The 23,350-nt window shown below is 39.4% G+C and overlaps 1 protein-coding gene and 1 long non-coding RNA gene across 4 annotated transcripts in view; one reads left to right on the top strand and one right to left on the bottom strand.

The window, feature by feature from the left end:
• Positions 1-23,350, top strand: part of esrrga (estrogen-related receptor gamma a) — a 133,472-nt gene that overhangs the window by 43,094 nt on the left and 67,028 nt on the right. The window lies entirely within an intron of this gene.
• Positions 7,931-9,089, bottom strand: LOC148160258 (uncharacterized). The gene is made up of 2 exons (XR_015762541.1): positions 8,706-9,089; positions 7,931-8,468 (listed from the first exon to the last, which is right to left on the bottom strand). It is a non-coding gene; the product is annotated as an uncharacterized LOC148160258 (long non-coding RNA).

The raw sequence follows: 23,350 nt of genomic DNA, 5'->3' as shown, positions 1-23,350 counted from the left end.
TACAGGTTTGCAACAGGAAAACCATATTTGCTTATGTGATGCCCATATGTTTCTGAATCAGACCCTGTGTGTGTGAAAATGTTTGACAACATCTGTAGTTACTTTCAGCGTCTGTTTTATGTTTAAGAGAGCTACAGAGTATTTTCAAAAATGTGCTTTTCAGAACTGTTAGATAACAAGACGACAATCATAATTACATTTTAGGTAACATAAACATATCTATAAGCACACAGGTATGTTGTGTGTTGTAATAATTACCAGAATAGTTATTTTTAATAAGATTATGTTACATTTATTAAGTAACTGTCAGTGCTGAGCACAAATGATCTAAGTTTAGATTTCTTTTGTTCGTCATCTTTACAAAGTAGCTCAAGCTCAGTCAGACTGGACTGGGAAAGGTTTAAAACCTCCATTTTCAAGTCCTACTACAAATTAAATATTGGTCTAGGCCATTCTAGCACATTAATGTGCTTTGATCTAAAGCGTTACATTATTCCTATGGCTGTATGTTTAGGTTTGTTTTCCAGATGGTGGGTCAATATTACCCCAAACTCAGATCTTATGCAGTGTTGAGCAGGTTTTCTTCTAGGGTTGCCCTAGTGCCATTCCTTTTTACCTAAACTTGACTAACTCCATAGTCCTTGTTGAACAAAAAAATAAAAAATCATAACCATAACATAAAGCTGCTAAGAATTTGAAAATAAATCAGATTAAACTTCACCAGTTTCAGGTCAGTTAGAATGATCAAAATCATATCTGCATTTATAAAATTGTGTTTTTTATACACTGGCTTCAGTTGCATAGCTTAACCTAATCAACTCCATTTCCTGTATTTGCCACCAAAAGCAGCTCCTCGTATGAACTTTTTATTGCTGTGGCAGACATGTATTTTGGTCAAGTGTGTTTTTACTTTAGTCCTTTGTAAATTATGACATCTTCCTTTGTAACATTTGCACCATAACTCCAGTGTATTTTGCTCATTCTGCCCCCACTCTTCACATTATGTTACCTGCTCTTTCTTTCGCTTGCTCTGTACCTCTCTTCGGTTGAGTGGTGAGCAGACTGCGGAAGAGGGAAAAAGATGTGAGTCTCAGCCAATTTGTCTTGACACATAGAGATGCTCAGGTGGGAGAGAGGTGTCAAACAGCTAAGAGAGGGTGAAACAAGTTTGTAGCTCGGTGAGGGCTGATATGAGGAAAGAACGATGAATGAAGGAGACTAGAGAGCGGGAGAAGCAAAGAAAGAAGGACAGAGCTTATTGAACTTACAGGCAGCTGTTTGTGTGGAGGAATTTTGGGAGAAGTCCAAAATTTTTATTTATTTTTTTTTGATGTTGCACACTTACCAACATCTGCAATAGACACACTCACACAGGATGTATGGCTTACACCCAGACCTGTCCCTGGTGTACTCTGCCTCTCACCCACTTACTATTAAATTGGCACCTTTTGTGTTTTCTGGAAGTTTGTTCCAGATTAGAAGAGCCTAAATACTGAATGCTGCCTCTCCGTGTTTGATTCTGGTTCTGGGGACACAGAGTAGACTTGAGCCAGGAGATCTGAGTGGTCTGGGAAATTGGCACAATGATAACCGGTCTTTAATATATTTTGGTGCCAAGTCATTCAGTGCATTCAGTGATTAATAAACTAACAAAAGCATTTTAAAGTCTACTTGCTGAGTTTCATGAGCCAGTGTAAGAACTGAGGTAATGTGCTCTGTTTTCCTAGTTTTAGTGAGAACGTGAGCAGCATCGTTCTGGATCAAAGTTCTGGGTAACAGTCGCATATTTTCCTTGTGTAAAGCTACTCCTGAAGTCTAATCTCAGAATTCAATCTGAGTTTACATCAGATTGATATGTACTGGTAGTTAGTCAGACCTAACAAGCAAACGGGAAGAGAGTAAGAATCTGCAAAAAGCAAGGACTGAATCATCCAGGAGAAGGAGAGGCAGAGTTTATTCCCGGGGTGTGCCCCTTGTGTTAGTGGCATGTTCGCCTTGTGTCGCAACAAGAGAGGGAGCGGGAATGACGGAGGGTAAGGTGTCTAATCTTTGAGGCTAAGAGAGCGTAGACTCCTCGGGGCTTGTCGTGCTCAACACCTTGTTAACCAGAAATCTCTCTTTCTATCTCAATTTGTTTCTGTCTTTCCTCTTTGCTTTCTCCTCTGCAGCTCTTTCTACCATTCTGTCCATCCGTGTATGAACAGGCAGAAAGATTCAGACATCATTGCAGATGTCTACCTTTGACACATTGTTTCCAGGTGATCTGTTGAACTGTCTGTCTGTGTAATGGTGTGTGAATGTTTTTCACTTTCAATTATTTGTTGGAAATGTGTGTATTTAACTGATGTCAGTCTATCGTCAGGCCAAGTAAATGCCTGTCTAGTTAATTGGACTTAAGCAGAGGGTAACACAGTGTGGCAAGAAACCATTCTACTCACACACATGATGGGATGTGCATTGTGGCTTTACAGCCACAATATACTGTAGCTGTGACATTTTGTAATGTTGGTGCATCTCATGGGTAGGTAAAGAACAGCAGCTTGGCAAAAAGTCACTCAAGATGGCTTCGCTCACTCAATTGAGTTAATGTAAATTAATGGGAGGAATGATGAATTTTTGTGTAGAGTGCTTTGAAGTTCTCAGACTTGATAAAGTGCTATAAAGCCATTGACCAAATTTTGTGTAATGAACAAAGAAAACGATCTTTTGAATTTGAATTCATTTTAAAATATGACTGATATATTTTTGCAGGCATGCATGTTATCAAAGCTTACCTTTACCCTGTCATCATGCCTTCATTTAACTAGCCCATTAGTAATGTTTGTGTTAAATCTGTGATTTTAGGCTCATAAATCTTTAGCGGTTGGGAGCTACTGCTGTGGAGAATCCTAAATGACTATTTGAGCTAGTCTTCCGATTTTTTATTTTTATTTTTTTTGTATGCTAACTTGTTCTTGAATGGCCTAATCAGTAAAGTGCAATGGGTCCAGCTTATGAGCCATTTTGTGGAAACAGTTCTACAAGAAGGCATCAGTGTGGGACAACAGGGTATTATGCTGCTTAGTGCTGAGCTCTGAGGTTTCAGGATGCTGTAAAACAATGTGAGAAGCACTTTCTACACATTCAGACACTGCTGTAATGAGAAAATACTCTTAATCCAGCTCGCACATACACACACAACAACACACGCAAAGGCGTATTTCTGCTGCCGAGTCGTTTCTTGGTGAAAGCATATTGCGAGAGAAGCAGTTTAAGGACGGGCAATTATAGTTTTGGACAACGTCATTGATTTAAACTCCTGATTAGAGGAAAGGTGACAGAGGTGGTACACACAATAGCGAGTGTTGGAGCGGGGTGACGATGGGGGAAAATCACATAATACACACACGCACACACACGCGTATGCAGAGCCTCAGTCTTTCCGTCAGTCTTGGGAATGCCTCAGTATGGCAGGGGTCCCCCCCTCGTTGCTGCTTTCATGTTCCTCACTCTGTCTCCCCCTTTCTCTGTCTCGACACACCTGACTGAAATATTGATGTCTCCCAAGCGCTGCTGTTCATGCCTAAGTGGTTGTTTTTGTTTCAAAGAACGGGTGACTGTTTCACACATCCAGACAATTACAGACACAGAGCCATGCAGTCAAGAACAGAGAGGCAAGAGCAAACTTCGTTTCTACTCCTCTGGATACAAATTCAGATTGAGGCCAATTAGAGACTAATAGTGTGATCCACTAATTTCTTTCCTTGATTTTCTATTTCAGGTTATGTTGCACCTTCAGTTAGCATCTTTCAAATAGATACTAAATATGACTTATAACTTTTTTCTGCTTTGTACGTACAAAATGAAACTGTGTAGCACATTATCGTTATTCTTATTGTAAATATTTTTTTATTTATTTTATTTATAAATTGAGATTGTTTTTCTTAAAAGTTGCCATGCAACATATTCACATATGTTATTGTGTGTAGCTTTAGTCAGCATGACATTCATCTCTCTGCTTGGCACTCAGAGACGCCTTCCTCGTCCGTGCTGACTTAGTGTTACTGTTTAACATATCCTATTAATATTAGATGAGAATTGTTTGTATCCAAGTGTACCGTTAACCTTAGTACATGTGTACGTCTACACACACAAAGCCCTCCTCATAGAACTTGTAGCTGTTCACCATCTGGTTTAAGCAAATGGACATAGATGTTCAAATTTAGTTCAAAGAGAAGTTTCTTTTGTTTCATTTCATAAATGTTAAGCTTCAGGGAAAACTAGCCTTGATAATTCAGACATGGAATTCTGTTTAAAAAATTAAAATGTACTATTAAAAAAACAACAACTAAGCAATGTTTAAATATTACAAAATGTATAAGTCTATTTTTTATTGAAGTTTATGTGACTGAGTATACTGGACAAATATAGTTTTTTCAGGGTACACTGAGAGATGAGAGATTTTATGGAAGTATTAAACATAACCTTTGTTTATTTGTCCACAAAATAAAACATCAATAAGCCCTTAGTTTCTTTCACGTGAAACAGATCCTTTCTGATTCAGGCCCTATGCATGTATTTGAGTGTAACGTGTAAGAACTTACAAAGATGTGGAGGATGTATTTTTACATAAACCTAAAAAAAAAAAAAAAGGTTAAGTAAATCATTAGTAAAATGCTTTAGCGAATAAAATATTTATGTATTTCACTTTTTGTTTATGCTTTGGTAAAGTCTTTGACATTTGCTGTATTATAAGATTCATGTTGGTGGGATTACACCGTGCTTCATATGTATGTGTGTCTGTGAGCGTCTGTTCATATGGGGTTGGTGAGATGGGGTCCTTGAGTTGTCAGGTTGTAATTGAGTAACTCTAGTTCAAATGCATCTCTATTAGTGCTGCCTATCAGTGTGCACTCACTTTGTCATTCAGTGTTTCAAGCTCAATTTTCAGACTCCCAGAATTGTATTGCTGCTTATATTTGTACCAACCCTGCTGTAGTAGTAAAATGTTAATAGATTAAATTTTCTAAAACTCAACTCTTGCTGTGGGAAAAATCCCCTTTCTTCAAGGATGATTCCTCCAAATTGTTGATGCAGAGTTTGGGGTTGGACAGATTTCTCTACTAGCTTACACAACATTGTTTCAGGTGAGTAATTCAGTTACAGTCCATCCGTAAAGTTCTCAGAACCTATCCTTACTACTGTATTGATCCACCTTTGGCTGCAATTATAGCCTCATGTCTTTTGAATATGAGGGCATTAGCTTAGCACCCAGATCTTTAGATTATTCGCAAGCTCCATCAGGTGTGAGGGGAGACACATCTACGGACAGCCATTTTCAGAACTCTCCAGAGATGTTCAGTTGTATTCACCTCTGAACTGATTTGGCCACTCCAGAACATTCATAGAGTGATTCGGAAACCACTCCTTGGCTGTGTGCTTTGGATGTTGTTGTCTGAAAAACGAACTGTCGTCTCAGTCTGAGGTCCTTAGAGCTCTGGAGCAGGTTTTCATCTCCAATGTCTCTGTGCATTGCTTCATATTTCTGTCTATCCTGACTCGTTGACACTTCATGATGTTGAAACCTCATTTCTTCACTGTATTGACCTGTTGGTCAATACAACGTCCTCCATCATGTTCGGAGGAAAGTCATGCCTGATTTCCATGATGTCTGGCACTCAGACCAAAGAGTTCAATCTTTGCCTCATTAGACCAGAGAATTTTGTTTTTCATGGCCTTAGAGTCCTTCATGTACCTTTTGGCAAACTCCAGATGGGCTGCTGCCATGAGGCTTTTATTAAGTAGTGGCTTTTGTCAGACCACTCTACCACAAAGGCTTGACTGGTGGATTGCTGCAGAGATGGTTGTCCATGAGGAACTTTCTCCTCTCTTCACAGAGGAGCTCTGGAATTGGCCAGCTAGGAAGAGTAAAAAAGTGAAGAATTAACACTTTCCAGATGCAGTGTAAGTGCAGTGTAGTGATGGGTTGGTCATGAACGTTTCGGCTTACAACCGGGTCTTTGAAGCATACGATTTGTGCGGCTTTTCTGTGGATTTTTCTTCAACCGCCAGGGGGCTCTTTAGCAGGAAGTGAATCGTTGGAAGTGAAAATTGGAAATCAAAGAAGAAAGTGCTAATTTTCATTTAGAACAAACACATGCTAGCAGAAGGCATGATGGAGAAATTTCTTCAAACTCATACCTGCTCATGATGGAAACAACACGAAGAAGTTCATATGATGCCGCTTTTAAGTTGAAGGCTATCGATCTGACAGTACAGATTGATAGCCGCTGGACGTAAGCTCGTGAACGAATCCATGGTTGGAGACGCAGGGCTGCGCCCTTAATAGCAGATTTGTGCAAAACCGAGAGCAGCGGAGATACCAGCGGCTTATAGCCTGGTGCGGCTATAAATAAAAAATTAAATAAAATAACTTTGTGGGTGCCGCTTATAGTGAGGTGCCGTCTATAGCCTGGAAAAATACAGTAGTCTTTCTGATCGGCCATAAATGTGCAGTGAAAATGCCTCACTGACAGGGGGCAGTACTGAGCCCCATAGACACAACGAGCACCAGGTGCTCTTCTTCTAGCATAGAGCTTTGGAGTTGACGTCACAGGATATGACGTTTTCGTCGCTCGGCGCCATGTCTGGGGTCCACAGACCAAAACAAACTATTCAGAACACCGGTGTTTTCATTGTGTTACCAACCGCAGTAAAGTTGTTTTCAAGTTGGATACTGGATAAACCGAGCTCCACGGAGTAAGAGACGTTCAGCTCAAGGTTGATCCGATTTATGAACGCTAATTTCGGCCAGCTGTTCTTAAGTCTCTCCACAAGCGCTCGGAGTTTCACATTGCTGCTGTCAATTTCCGAACACTCCTGTGCATAAATGCTTTGTCTTGTGACCAACTGATACCAAAAAGTGGACATTCATGCTATTACACGAGGCACACTATCTTCTATTAAAATTTTAAGTCATATTCAATAATTTTAATATTAAATGTTTTCTTCAGTAGCTTCCAAATTGTGTCCCATTAACTCAATCTGCTTGAAATTGTTCTACTAGATTGTATAGATGAGGCACACTCACCTTTATTACATTTGAACACCTTTTATATATTTTTTAGCTATTTCTGCAGTCAAAATGTTTTATTTTTCTTAGCTTGTAGGTCATGTAACCTATTAACTCAAAATCTGTGTACAATTATTCTATTAAACTATAGATTAGGCATATTTTTATTCCATTTTGACCCCTTTTTTAACCAGAATTATATTTTTAAAAAAAAAGAAAATTCATAAAATGTATTACCTCAGATGATCATCACTTGTTACCCGTAATGTTCAATTGCATAAAATTCTAGGCCAGGATCTATGTCATTACATGTTCACTTACCTGAAATATGTTAAATACAACAAATATTTATTAAAGTGTGGTCTATTTCATAAAATTTGTCACCTTTATTGTTTAATTACACATTAAATGTTTAAAGATGGGCTCTTTCATCTGGTTTGTGTCATGATGTGGCGGTGGACACAAATGCAGCAGGCAGTGGACTTACTTTATGTGGATGTAGAAACAAGGCTGATCTAACAATAAGAACTAAGGAACACAGAGCAAGAGAAACTAGAAGACCTAAACAAAGAAATAACCCAACTAGAATGACACAGAAAGATACAGACTCAGACATGGAACAATAACTGAACCTATGGTGATCAAATTAAGAAATAAACATTACTAGAAACCCTGCAGGGAGGCTGAAATAAGAAATAACTAGAAGGATAAAATAGAATAGTCATTAAAGAAGGCTTGACATGGACTCAGACAAACAAGGAAAAGCAATAATATTATTCTAACTACACTAAATACCATGAACCACTTAAGTGAATTGAAACACAAAGTTAATAAAATGAAAAGCAAAACAAACCCAAAAACCCAGTGTCTTGACAGATGTCTGATTATATAATTGTTTACTTTAATCACATAAAATATTTATTTAAAAATATAATCTCATTACATGTATGTTTATTACCTGAATATTTAAATATCAAATTGTTACTTAAAATGTGATTCTTTTCTTCACGTTTACATGCAACTTGAAGTGCTTGAATCAAACGATTCATGAATGTTTAATACATTAAATTATTAAATGAGAGAACAGCCACTTCCAACTGTACACATATTTCAACACAAATGGTTCCTGTTCCTCTTCAGAGTCTGCAGTCTTGCTGAGCTCCTCTCCTGGGGTTCCTTCCTCCTCAGCCTCTCCAACTTGCTCCTCTTCTGTTGCCTCTGCTACTGTGTTTTCATTATTTATCTCTTCTGGGGTAAATAATGAAATCAGTCTCAGTAACCTGTTGATGGTTTTGCTGTATCGCCTCTTTAATTGACGCCCATGTCGGTCCGATGTTGTGGCGTTTACCTCAGTGACCCACATTCAGCACTGGACCCCAGTCAGGATTGAGCTCATCCATTTCATACGTCGGTTTGCCTTTAAGAGGACATATCAGAACACATCGCTATTAAAGCTGTACATTTGATAACACTAGTAAAATAGTTTACTTCACAATAATGTAATAACCTCGATGTCCACTGACAAAACTCGGACTATGCTACATAAACAATATTAGCCCGAGCTAAACAACAGAAACTGAACGTAAGAACACTCGGACAAAATCATAGAACAACATTATGACACAAAACCAACAAAGCAAATTTAGACACTCACCAGAAAGGAAATGTCTGGAGGAAACTTGTAGGTATCTGGGGATTTTGGAGAACGTGATATCAAGACGTGTCACCGCTGATACCAGGACATTCGTCTTCTTTTCGTTAGCACCGATAGCTTAGCCTCCTCACGTTGTTTCCAAGCAGGATAATAGTGAAACCAAAGTCCGTCTTATATCCTTTTACCGTTTCAGTCGTGTGATCGGACATTACAGACAATAACGTAGCAAGTTCGTACCATAGCTAAATTATTTTAAGTAACTTGGATTGAAAAAATCTGCGAGACTGTTTTTTTTTATACTGCGAGACTGTTGTCTATGGACCCCTAAGATGGCGCTGATACCCCTCCGACTAGAGCAGTGACGTCACGCTCCAAAGCTCTATTGAAACGACTGAAAACAGTCGTGGGGGAAAACAACCATTCAAGGCCACTGCCTTTGGCTGCCAAATTTTTGAAAATGAGAGGAAAGAGAGACACGAACTTTTTATTTTATTTTTACAGCAGAATGACAGAACCATTCATGGAGGAGGATATTTGCATTGACGCTATATAAAATGAAGGTAAAATCATGTGCTCAAAATATGCTTTTATCTTTCTTGCTATTACATTGGTAGTTCTAAGCTTTAATTAGTTATGATCAAAATTAAAATATAGCTTCTATATTGTATTTTAGATTTGTACAGCTGACTATGGTGGCGTTTGTGCCTCACCAGTTATAAACCCCACCGCATGTCACTGGTATGCGGCATGCATGTGGTAAATAAACTGCTTAGCTAGTTATTTAAGTATCTTGTGTTTAGACAATATCTGTTGTATATTTGCTGATAATAATTATTTGTTGCAGCATGTAAATGTAGAGAGGTTGTTGTTAAGTGATTAAAAAGAGTACAACTAAGACGTCTTATTGCCAAAAAAAAAAAACAGATCATGGGCAAAATCATCTATTTCAACAAAATCTTGTTGTTGAGATGGAAATAAGTCTTATTTTTTTCCAGTATGACTAAGGTCATGCTAATTGGGGGGGTTGAAGTTTGATCAGAGTGTGACATTTGTGTTACAAATGATTAGAATCAAACTTTTTTGTAATGCAGGAATAAAAAAACCAAATAGGCTAATAGTCCTTATCTTTAGAATAATTTAAACGGTCAGTTGGTAAACATCAGAAATTCATATTCTTACATAAAATCAATCAATGTCTAATTACTTGTTGAGGTTTTGCTCAGGAATTGGTTGGGGGTAGAGAATCGGCATCTGTGTTTTATTACCTGTTTAGTAAATGATTGTTTTGGCATTTATGTTTCCTGTAATGTTGTAGAGTTATGTAATCTCATGGTAAATTATGGCTTGGAGTTAAAAACTGTTCCTTATTGGAAGGTTGAGCTCTTCCTCTAGATCACATTTCTTCTGAAGATGAAATGGTTTTATATAGAATGGGTTTTATGTATAAAAATTACCTTAATTAGCAAAATAGAGAATTTTCAGGGGGTTTTGGTTAGTTTATACATTTGCAGATCTATAGATTAGGTATGTTTTTCATTGTGCATTTACATGTTTATGTGTGGCATCAACATGTCCTCTATGCCCCTGTATTGTTCCTCACATTCGTTTTCTTCACAAAAAGTCATGGCCTGACAAGGTGCTGTGCTCTGTAAAAATTATGCCTTGTTTATACGTATTTATTTCCCCTTGACAGTTTAATTATTTCTGGCCCCATTGGAGGAAACCACATAAAAAAAAACTCCCCATGTTCAAACAGATTCTAATTAGAAATGCTGGGAAATTAAAACAGAGTTGTTTCAAAATGCTGTCATTTTTCCAGGACCTCGTCTGAAATTATGTCTCAATCAGCACAAGCGGAAATAATTACTTGTATACCTTCTAACTGCCAGCATTTACCAAATGGCAAAGCAATTTACAGCCATCATGGCCTGAGAAGCAATCATTGGGCCAACTATAAATTCACAAGCCGACGGTTTGGAGAGCTAGATTGGAAGGAAGGGTTATAGTGGAGAATTAGAGAGAGAGATAAAGAGAAAGGGTGTGTCTTTCTCCAGAGGTTCTCCCTCAATTTCTGTTCAGTGTTTTGCGTCTTGTGTTTTCCTTTTCTCCATTTCAAAGCTTTTTTAAGGCCCTCAAACCATTCATTTCACTGTTTCACTTCTGCTTTTTTCAGGACACCTCGCCCATCATAGTGTCTTCCATCTTTTTTCTTGCATTGAGACCACGACACCAAGAATCACACATTAACACTTACACACACCTTTCAAATGGAGGAAGCTGCGATTAAGCGATTATTTTCACACACACCATTAAACATACTCATTGCTCACACAGACAGAGCCGAAAGCCTAGATAAAAACATACATGAGCAGAGACACTTAAACGGCCGCACACATTGGACTTAAAGTAATTACTCACACACGTCATTAGACACAGACGCAGATGAAGTGGAGTGTGTTTATGGTTTGTGTATCTTTTACAGTGGACTGCTTTTTTCTTGTTGGTGCAATATTGCCATCAATGTAACACGACAAATTTTCACCATCTCACCAAATAGCTTAACCCAAGTAAATCTTTTTTTTTTTTTTAAGATTTAAAAAGATTTATACTTTTTTATTGTCCCTGCAAAAACCCATGACATCATTAGGTTTTGATTTAAGTCATATGAAGTAACAAAGGAAAAATTATTCAAACTTTTGACCTTTGTGTTTTTTCTCAAAGTTGTCACTATAGTTTTAATGCAATTTCTTTACAGTCCTCAATGTAGAGTCTGCTTAGGATAGTAGCGTACTAGTGCACCAAGATGTCTGAATTATACCTGGACGTCCTCAGGAAGTTTAAGGATTCTTTCATAAATCAAATATCTGCTGCCGAACACATTGGTCAACTCGCACAAAACTGTGAAAAATAATTTGGCCCCTTGCAGATTTTTTTCAGTTGTTTTTTTTTTTTTACAACATTTAGGTGGTTTGCTTTATGAGTGATGAAATGCACATATTTCAAAAAGTTTCAGTTTCATTTTTCATTCAGCATAAAGTTTTTCCACAAGTGTTGGAGATTATCAAGACGTTTTGCAAATGTCGCATGGTTGATTGTTTTTGTATTTGGTAGTGAAAACGTGACATTTAAAATTAGAATATTACATCAGCCATGTAAAACATTTTTACACAGATATGTGGGCTTAATGAAAAGTATGTTTAATACTGGCTTAAAGGTTGTACATTTTCAAAAGGTACTTTTTAATCTGACAAATGAGCCTCGTCAGAAAGCATTTTCTAATTTATTGAATCTGACTACACTTTTAAGCAGATTAGAACTCCTTTCCTTGACGTAGACCTGGTTTGAGAGTTTCCAATGACAATGATGAAAGGAAACTGTCTTACCAACAAATATTGCTATTCCAAACTGGTTGATTAAATAACTGGAGTAAAAACTGTGTCTTGTTGAACTTTATCACTTTCTCCTGTAGACTTACTTTCACTCCAAACACTTTGCTCCCTCTATGCTGCTTTATTATCCTTTTTCCCACTTCTTCTTGTCTGTGCAAACGCCGCCTCTTACCGTCTTTATTAGTAGTGGAATTATTCACTTGGCTTGCACCTCAGTTGAATAAATTGAGTGTTGTACTATTGGAGAGACAGGCTTTTTTTTTTTTTTTTGGCAGGTATTCATTTATGTCTGGGGGTACATGTGTGTCGTGTTTTTGTGTGTGTATTGTGTTAACAGAGAGACTGCATTGCGAGTCAAGTAATCCCAGTGGAATATCCCACTCATGTTCTGTTTGAGAGCGGCGTAATTAAAGGAGCGCACCTCTCCGAAGTCGCCCATTTCAATACAAAACGCTGCTTTAAACAGGCTCACTGGCTGCTGGGGAGATACACAATAGAAGCACACACAAACTCAGTTCTTTCTTGCCCAGGCAAAACTCATTCTGTGTATAATTACATCCCTGTTCTAATTTATGCCAGAGAATATATGAATACCAGAGGATGAGAAGGAGGAGGAAGGGGAACTAGATAGTAGAGTGGTAGCTGTCCAAATTAGAGAAAGTTTTAAGTAAAACAAAAATTGGTGAGATAATGTGTTATTCGTGTTCTGTTATTAGCAGACTAAACCTTTTTTTGTACCTGCTGAACACTTGTCCCCCCGCAAATATTATTTTAACTGAGTTTTTTTGACATTTGAATGTGGGAGGTTCTCTCAGAAGGAGGATTAACCACTGCAGTTCCCTTCAAGTTGAAGGTGGGAGTCTGAGGTTTTACTTGGACCGACACGTCTGTTTCCTCACAACATGTGTTGCATTTAGTAGCATATCGTATACGGCCTGTGCCAGGAACATTAACATAGCTTCAATGGAAACAACGTGCATGCACAGACACACTAACACACATTTTCAATGTTGACATCTATCATCTCTGCCCTGTCTGTCCCCATATGATGAGGTCACAACCTCAGTTGAGCCAAAAGCCTTTTCCTGTAGCCTGTCCTCACTTGATGAGGTCACACCTTTCACTCTGCGATGAGGTGCAGTCCAGCCAACCTCCAGTCTGACCACTGACAGCAAGGTAAGCAGATATGACCTGCTGCACTTGTGTCTATTTGAGTATTTGATTGTGTTAAGTGGTAAAAATATTCGTGCATTTTTTTTTTTTTTTACCAAATAGATTTGCTTCAAACTTTAAAATCAAAAGAGCTAAAACTTTCTAAAAGTATGCAGAGCAGTCCACTATGATGTTATAAATTTTTTGCAGAGGTTAATATTCTGTTTTTATAAATAGTAAAGTCACCTTCTCCATGACACCCTTTCTCACCCACTTTTTCTCATCTAAATATAAATGCTTTCCTTGTACTGTCTGTGTCTCTGATGAGCGTACGCGTAAGCTCACACCTCATTCCTCTCAGCTGCAAAACCTGCCTGACCTTTGTGACGGGCAACATGGCGCTCGGTTCCAATGAAATCGGTCACTGCGTGGACATGCGGCAACTTTATGCGCAAGTTAGATCTTCCAACTAACAGTACATGCGCAACCAAATAGTTACTGTGCTGTAGCAATACTCATTGGAATGAGGGGTGTGTGTGTGTGTGTGTGTGTGTGTGTGTGTGTGTGTGTGTGGTGTGATTACATAAGCTTCGGTGTGTTTCATGTGTGTGTGTCTCCTCATACCATGCTGCTGCTGCAAAGGTTACCCAAACAGAGTTTTGGTGACAGGTTCCAGAAAGCCCCCTAAACCCAGCAGCTTTTCCAAGCAGCTGGGGCTCTCTCCTTGGCCTTGATCAGCATCTATTTCCTGCCTGGAAGTGCCTTGATGCTCACACACACACACGCACACACACGCACACACACACACGCACGCACACACACACACACACACACACACACACACACACACACACACACACACACACATATCTCATGTGTGCACACAGACATATTTTTCTAGCAGATTCTCAAAGAAATTAAAGTGAAGAACATTTTGGCATTTGGCTTGTTTGTTTGATGGAGCTGTATTTGCTTACTAGAAAGACACATCCAGAGCTACTGATCCAGCTGATCATGCTTATAATTTCAGGGCATCTAAATGTAAGAATAAGCCAATGTAGCTTTTCAAACCCCTTGATAAAAAGCCATATATTATGAAACCTTTCAACTTGGCAGATTACTTGATGGATTTTTGTCTGAGCTGAGTATTTGGAGCTAAGTTTATTTTAATATCTTATGATTGTTACGTTTAGGTCAAGTGCTCTGATAAGACATTATAAGCAATTAGTTTCAATGTATGACAAATAATGTATGATTCTTATGAAAATATTTGAATTGTTCTGAAACTGCAAAAAAAAAATCACTTTTACTGCTTAGTTTTTCAACAGTAGTGCAGATTTTAATTAATTTAACAATGATTGTTAATCATTCATATTATTTAAGTTTGTAGAAGACAATGAAAATACTTTTTTTTTTTTTTACAAAGGCTGGCATTCAAGAGGACACCAAGACAAAATTAAGTTAAAGTAAGTAAGCATAAATTTGGATAACGGAAAGTTCTCACTGCTGTCAGTCAGTTCTTCTGTTAAATCTACATCTCACCTTTATCTCCCATCTTTAACCCGATCGTTCTCACTCCGTTTCTGATGCATTTGCTGCAAACAGCAATCCAAAAACTGAACTCGGTTTCTCCTGCGTCTCCTTTTTCTGTGTTTTAATTGTGTGTGTGGGGGTGTGTGTGTCAGAATTGCAATTTGTCGTTAAGACTTTTTGTTAATATAAAGATCAGTGGATGACTGAATTATATTTTACACTCATGATCACTCATACAGACTTAATTCAAAGGTTCCTTTGCTGGCTGTGTGTAAATGGACCAGAGTCCACAGCTCCCTCTGTTGGTGACTAGAGAAGTACAAGCAGAAGCTCTCTGTCTCTTCTGTTCCTCTCTGCATCCCTTGATAAAGGAAAGTAGGATATTGTGATTGTGAAATGCCATAGGCACACTTTTATCACAGGCAGGATAATAACAAAGTACTTATATTTAACATCAAAGTAATAACTTTATCTTATTGTGGTTGAATATGAATAAAACTTGGATCTGTTTATGACTGGCACATTTGTGTCACTGGGTCAGCTTTCTAAGTGGACACCTCATGAATTTGTTAAAGATCGTGTTGACCAGCAAAGACACCCAAATGCACACTCACACACACACACACCTGTATTGCTCTGAGTGAACTTGCCATGGCCTATTGAGTGCTGTGATTGATGTCGGTAAGAGTTGCAAAGGATAATTCTTCCATAGATGTCAACAGGCTGGCAGCGCAGGGTCAAAACAGGCAACCCACACAGACTCCTGCACACAATCACAGATAAAAGAGCAGAGTGGGATGTGAGTGACATCGCAGTGCACGACTGAATTCATGCAAGCAATTACTGGCTATGGGACAAACTGATGGGATCAGGTGAGATTTTACATTTTTAATTTCTGAAATGTTTTGAAAATGGTTAAGTTATTCAGAGGAATTCAAAGAAATTGCACTGATGTGACGCCTTTTGTTTTGTTTTTTTTTACGATTATGGGTTTGTGCTTAATCCGAGGAGGGTTTGTCTACTTTCAGAGGGAAGTGGCCTAAAGGGGTCACTGTCAACATGCTCTCAGATTCACAGGCAATCGATAGTCTAGGAGGGGTGGATGGGGGTCAGACAGGAGAATAAGAAGTAAGTGATATGGAAACAATGAGAACAGATTACTTCAAGACCCAGAAGATTTTTGACATTAGACGGGGGGGGGGGGGGTTTCTGTTGTAGCTCTGTTTATGATTTTCTGTGTGCAGTTGACATTTAGTATTTTGCTGTTATAATTAATTTAATATTTAACAGAATAAATCACCTTTTTAAATGATTGGTTCTTCTTGTGAAGCTCTGGCAGTTTTCTAATATTCACTTTAATCCATTTGAATAACCTGCAGCTAGATTGTTTCATATTTAACTGGTATGTTGATTACATTACTTTGGTGTTCAACTCCTAATCTATTTCCACAGACTCAAGGATGATAGATGTGCATGTGTGTGTGTGTGTGTGTGTGTGTGGGATTCCCAGCACATGTGCTTTAGAGACAGAGGTTTCAGTAAAAGATTTGTTTGCACAGTGGTGGCGGCAGCATTGATTCACACTCATCTTTGTCGATGCTTATAAGCCTCTGGATACATCATAACTGTGAGTGTGTGTGTGAGTGTGCGTGAGCCTCAGAGCGTCCATGAATGTGCTTGAATTCATCTCCCTCTGTCCACATGAAAAGCAAGAGTCTGTGTGCGTTTGTGGGTTGCTTCTCTTTTGCATGATCTCTGTTTCTAAAATAGTTATATTGTGATTTAGTGCAAATAATCACTTGTAAACCGTGTTTGGGTTTGTTTCAGTGCAGCTCATTGTTTTTTTTTTATGTCATAAACTTTGACTTTAAAGATGTTTGTGGGATGAAAACAGCACCTGACATCAGCTGACGTTAGAAATTAGACCTAGTAGATGCGTCAGAAATTTAAAATGATGTCAAATACATGGCATAAAAAATACAGGAAAAGAGGTTGTTGTTCTTGTAGGTCCACAGCGCACACGCACACACACTTACACACACTTACACAAATATACCCACAAACGTACTTCAAAGTAGAGATTGGTTTCAGGAAATGTTTTATTATCTGTTCTCTTCCAAATGTGCTAATTACAACCACTCCCTTTCATCTCTGCATCCCCCCTTGCCACCCTTCTGATTTTCTTCTTAGAATCTGACTCTTTCCGGCACACACCTCCATTGCTTTTGTTGGAGAACCAGAGGGTTGGAAAAGTCGGAAAACTGGAAAACATTGGCTGAAAAGACCTGAAGTTTAAATGTGTACCGTTTTTCCTTTCCTTCTCTCCTTGCCTTTCCCCGTTCGCCTTTCCTCTGTCAGCAACCTGTTTTTACACTGACGGGTCGTGCACGGATTCTCCTGGAGTTTCCGTCTCGGTACATTCCAGCGTGTTCGCAGACACTGGAAGGAAATGGCACGCCGGCGAGGAGATGTGTAGGGGTTTGACAGAAACAACAAGCAGCAGGGAGAACCTTGCCCCAATCATGCCCAAATCATTCCACAACAAAGGACAAGCACTGTGGAATTGCCATAATCTCGTATTTTACTGCTGAGCTGTGATGGGCTCCGCTGCGCTCTGCCTGTCTGTGTGCATTGGAAGTGTGACATGTTATTCAAGCTTTGGGTTTAGGGTCAAGCTTGCACTCGTTGCTTTGATCTAGCAATTTTTCTGGATTTGATTAGGTCAATTTTGTGTCCTGCAGCCAAGCAGACTCCAAACCATGTTTCCCACCAGAAAGACGTCTCCAGGCACGGTGTGGGGTGTATGAGAGCTTGAAAAATGCCTGCTTTAAAACTTTTTTTTAACAAAGTTTGAAAAAAGCAGAAGGTAAAGTTGTTTTATTGTTGTCTTTTTGTTGTAGACATGTAATGTTTTTGTGGGAGTTTAAACGCCAACATGGCCAAGTAATTGGAGCAGTACAGATCAGAGGGGAGAGATTTTTTAGAAGAAGTAGGTCTTACAGATGGGTTAAGAAAGAAAAATTAAAGGAAAGAGGGCAGGTTGTCTTTCTTTAAACCTTTCTCTCACCTGTTCTATTCCCTGTTTCCTTCTTTCCCGTTTTCTTTGCTGCGCTCTTTGTCCGATCCCTCCTTCTCCACCTGCCGCTCTCCCTCTTCGCTCAGCTTTGACCCCCCCCCCTCCTGTTTCTCCACCCCTTTCTCCACCCATCCCTGCAGCCATTGGTCAGCTGTCCACCAATCACAGCAGAACCAGGACCTGAGGGACTGCATATGCAAAATCCTGCTTAATATTCATGAGCAGCTATCGGGGCTTTAAGTCGTTGATTAGGACAGCAGCACAGTTTTCTGTCCCGACTGCCCGGCTGGCTGCGTGTGCGTCTACAGCCCCCCTCTCCCCCAGCTCTCGCATGCACACAGCACACACGCGCTCCCTTGCATCTATACACACACGCAGAGCCGATCAGTGCAGCCGGCGCAGAGCCTGGTAATTGTATTGCTCCCTCCAAGTGGAAGGAAGGACTGAGAGTAAGAGAGAGGGAGAGAGAGAGAGAAAGTGGAAGATCAGAGAAAGAAGAAGAGAAAGAGGAAACATATCAAAACTTTGATATTTTTTTTAAACCTTTTTGCTGTTCTTCAGAGGAGGTTGATGTGACAATGTCCCGGTATCGCTGATGGAGTCGGTAGGACACCCATTATCCGAGTGTTTTTTAATGCACTCTGAACAAGAGTAGGTAAATTTTACCTTTTAATCTTACCTTTCTTTGCATTAACCAACTTGTCATCTTCACTGTCTTCCACTGTGAGTGGCTGCATGTGTGTTGGTATGCCGGAATGCAGTGAAGGTGGCCGGCGCCGTGTCAAGGTTGTTTCTGCTGTCAGGTAGCATGTGATCCCTGCTCCAGTGTGTGCGTGTGTGTGTGTGTAAGTGAGTGAGTTCGTGTGCATCTGTGTGATGTTGCAGTATCCGGACAGCAGTTCTTATTCTGTTTGTTTGGAGAGCCTAATTTCTGTGACCTGAAAGCAACACCCACCTGGACACACACACACGCACGCGCACGAAGAGTAAAGACTTTATTCTTTACTTTACCTTCTCCGTCTTCAGGAGATTGTTTTACTTTCAGCTGGATTGTACTCGGAGCCAAACACCAAGTGGGTTCGGACCATTGTGTTGAGCATGCTCACCCGAGCAGACAGTCAGTGAGGTATCAGGGCACCGGGGTTACAGGCGGACCGTGGAGCAGAGCGGCCCATAAGAATGGGGAGAGGAGGAAAAAGAGAGGGGGAAAGCTGCGCTCTTAAATGCCAGAGGAGGTTGAATTTCAGACGGGCAGCTCAGCGTGTGGCCCCGCACAGAATTTAGAGACAGTCACACACTCGCTCACACACACGCGGTGACTGGAGTTCAGCTGCTCCTTTAGCTGACACTTTGCTCTTTTAGGTGTAAATAAAAGGCTGATCAGAATGCAGATTGTCTGATTGCGCTAGCAGACACCAGCTTGTGCTCTTTCTTCTTTTGAGTGTTTTTGGCAATATATATTTTTTTTTATTTAAAGATATTGCATTTGAAAACAAAAATATTAAGTAATTTTAGTTGTTTTCATGTTTCTTTTTCCTTTCCAGCATAAAAAGATAAAGCAATTTTGAAACTATGCACTGAAGTATAAGCCAGTGAAAATCACTCACCTTATAAATGAATTTAAGCTGCATTACAAGGGATAACAAAGTTGTGGGATGAGTTTGTTTTAGTTCTGGCTTTAAAGTAAATGGGTTTAATGAAATGGATGAGAGAAAGTCTCGAGCAGAGACATGAAAGTAAACAATCATAAGATGTTTTACTGGTGTTTCTCAAACACATATTACCAAACACTGAAAGGAAAGTGGGCAGTTTTTATATTTTAATCTCTCTTCTTTGTGTTTGTGTTTGTGTGTGCGTGTGCGTGTGTGTGTGTGTGTGTGTCTTTTGGACCATCTTAGGTGCACGACGTGTCGAATGATCAGAGACCAAAGACAGAAATGAGCAGAATCAAATGAAACTTTCCCTCTACTATTGAGCAAACCCTTGTTTGCTATTGTAAAAATTGGCGTTTTAAACCATATGTATTCTTTAATTTTGATCTTTGCAATTTATTTGTTCAGCATGTTAAAAAAAGACTAATAGTAACATGATATCATTGACTTTAATAGAAACTTCCAGTTATGATTCTAATACAGTTTTAGAGGTAAAATAAAAAAAAAAAAATGCTTTAATGCTGATTTTAATTAATATCATTTGTAGTCAGTTGACTTGATGTCCAGAACAAACTCTGGCTCTAAGGTTGTTCCAGCTGCAGAGACACAACCCTGAGCGATGTGTCCGTTCAGCTCAGGTCTCCCTGCTCCACGCTGAGGTTTCAGCTGAAGAATCCACACCAGTCCCTGCTTTCCAAACTTTGAAATAGACCAGAAAACATTTTTTTTTTGTCTTACCAGAATATTTACCTTTTGCATGGTTATATTTGTGCAGCAAGGTGTGTTGAGGAAAACGATTCTGAACACTCAAAAAGGAATCTCAACAAATTAACTTAAGTGGAATGAGTCTGATTTCACGTTTTAGTTTTTTTTTTTTGTGACTTCTTTTTTCTGCATGTGCTCTGTTCCCTCTCGCGTATTTCAGAGGACCCTGTGGTCCAGTCACCCGTCTGTCCGCTCCTTCATCCTTCCATCGATCCATCTGTCCACCATTCTCTCTTCTCCACTCAGGCTTTGCCTCCTTTGCTTTGAGGCGCAGCTTTCCTAATTAAAATATTAAGGATAATGATGATCATACCAATAATAATAACAAGTACTGCTTAAGCTGTTAACATAATTACATTCCCCCCATGTCACCATATACATACAATTTGCATATGATTAAAATATTTTTTTTTCTCCTACCGTGACTTCTGTGAATTTTATGATTTTTTTTGTTTGTTTTTTATTTTTTGTGAGTGCAAAGAGGGCAGACCTGTGGAGAGAACTGCACAGCGGCAAAGGTTTCCAGTGCGAATAAGAAGAAAAGCAAAACGTTGCACAGATTTCATTTAGAATTATTTATTAAGCAAAATGTTTCTGCACATTTATTTCAGTAACCTGAAAATAAAATGAAAACAATTTTCTGGCAGAGGGTAAATTAATATTTTTCTTTTTTTATTGTAGATGATGGATTTTTCAATCTCATTAAAAAAGGAAATAATGATTTATCAAAAGTCAGACATGTCAGGCCATGCTCAATATTTTTTAACCCATGAAACTCGCTCAATGTTCCACTATAAGGAGAAAATAACTTTAACCAAATTTATAAAATATTAACAAATTTTCATGAAGAAATTTAAGCTTAAAGGCCAGACATCTCGCAAGTGCTGAGACAATTTATCTCCTTTTTTGTTGTATTAGTTCACAGTAAAGAAGAGACCAATTAATGTGAAGAGGAAAGTGCCGAGGTTTTCATGGAACCCTCTTTTCTTTTTCCACTTGTATCTTTTTTTTTTTCCAGGCCATGAGGAAAAAAGAAGCGATAGAGGCAGAGAGGTAAAGCTGGCTGCAGGAAGGGGGTGGCGGGGGGGGGGGGGGGCAGACCAAAGAGAGATTGCGTAAATTAAAATCCTTTTAATCTCCTTATAAAATCATTTACTTAATTCATCTGTCAAAGCATGTCAATATGTGCTGCAATGATTTGCAGCCTGCGAGCGGAGCGCGTCTCTGTGTGTGTGAGCGGGTGTGCACACGTTTGCTTTTTTTTTTTTTTTTTTTTGCGCGAATTTATGACTGCCTACCCACAACTTGTGTGTGTGCTGGTGTGTGTGTCCCTGTGTGTGTTCACGAGTGACCCAACGAGGCCAGCACGAGGAAGAGTTGTTCGTCTTTTTTTGTGTCTTTGTCGAATCCCATTGTCAATTTTTGCATTGTATAACCCCTTCATGCACAGACACACACACACACACACACGCGCACACACACACACACACAAACGATTCCAGACTCTTGGCCAGGCTCAAGGTGGGCCTCTCTCTCCTCTGAAGACTCTGGGCATTCCAGTGGTAAATTTGTCCCGTAAAGAGCAAGATGGAATGAGAGAGACGGATAGAGCGAGAGGTGCGAAGTGAGGGGGGCCGGGGGTTTGCTTTTGTCTGACACCAGCACTCAGGAGGTCCAACGGACACACATGTATGCATGAGCGCACACATGTCCACAGAAACACAAACTCTCACACACACACGCAGCGGAAAGCACCTTCTTCTGAAGGTTTTGCAGATAAACACGTATGGGCCTTGCTGCATCAATAATTAAATGAAGCACACCTGCAACCACTGGTTTTAATTTATCTATAAAAAAAAATAAAGCAGAATAAATTGAAGGGAATGACGGGAATTTCTCCAATTCATATGCAATCCATCATTGCTCGGAGTGTGTGAGAGTATGTCACGGGTCAGTGCAGGCCTTTATGTGTTGAAAGAGCGGTAAGAGAGACTTTACCAGCTGTGACACACACGGACACACACATATATATACACTGCAATTAGCTTGTACGCCGCACTGGCTGTGAAGCAATGTGTGTGTGTTTGTGTGATTGAATGCCAAAGTGCTGATTGAAAAGAGACAGAGAGAGATGGCACAAGGCGATGCAGCTCATCTTTTCCTCCCCACCCACCCCCTACCCTTTTCTCTGCTGCGCTCATCCGCTTATTCCCCGCGTTCCATCATCCATACATTCCCGTCATCCATATATCAAAATGTGCATTCAATTATTATTCCTATTATGATGATCTATCAAATCATTTATGCTCCCTCTAAGAATTACTCATCACACAGCCGCTCCTGACTTTTGTCTCATCCAAGTGAGAGGTTAGAAAATCACCTCTTTTGGACACGTTGATGTGAGGCAGATTTTCCTGTGCAGCTTTAAGCTTTTATTTGTAAAAGAAAGGGAATAAAGTAACCTTGATTTCTGTGACATTATGTTTTATGCATAATTTCAGCAGATCAGTTGTATTAACTGTTGAGCGGACTGTTTTAAGCATTTGTGCGTGTGAAGTCATTGTGCTGTGTTGAAAGCTTCCAAAGCTCTTAAGCACTGCTAATACAAGGCGACAGCGAAGACTTGGCTACAATAGAGAAGGTTCAGATGGAAAGAAGGTGTGCATATCCGTGTGTGTGTGCGTGTGTGTTAAAGTGTGTTTCTGCATTGAGCAGGTTCAGGTGTCCTGTCTTTCTTTTTTCACTTTTTCCTTTTTGTGCGGTTTGTGGGAAGAGCCTATAGATTGCCTGTTTGAGAAGTCGTCCTTTTTTTTTTTTACGTGCTCAAGCTGAGAGTCTGATTAAATTGTCATTTTTCGACACAGTGTAAGAGGTTCAAAAAGACAAAAAAAAAAAGAATGATAGAGTGGAACAGGAAAGAGATGGAAACAAGGGAAAGAAATGAATATTGAGGAAAAGAAATGAATGACCATGCCGCCTTTCGGCTGACAGTGAAATATTCCTCTTCTCATTCAGCCATCATGCTTCATGTGTGTGCCTGATGGGGAGAGAATGACAGACCGTCCCACCGTCCCAACA

The sequence above is a fragment of the Poecilia mexicana genome, unplaced genomic scaffold (assembly GCF_051168715.1).
Source record: "Poecilia mexicana isolate PSO_F unplaced genomic scaffold, ASM5116871v1 scaffold_3, whole genome shotgun sequence".
Classification (NCBI taxonomy): Eukaryota; Metazoa; Chordata; class Actinopteri; order Cyprinodontiformes; family Poeciliidae; genus Poecilia; species Poecilia mexicana.
Note: the sequence above shows the minus strand (reverse complement) of the source record. Positions and strands in the feature narration are given on the sequence as shown.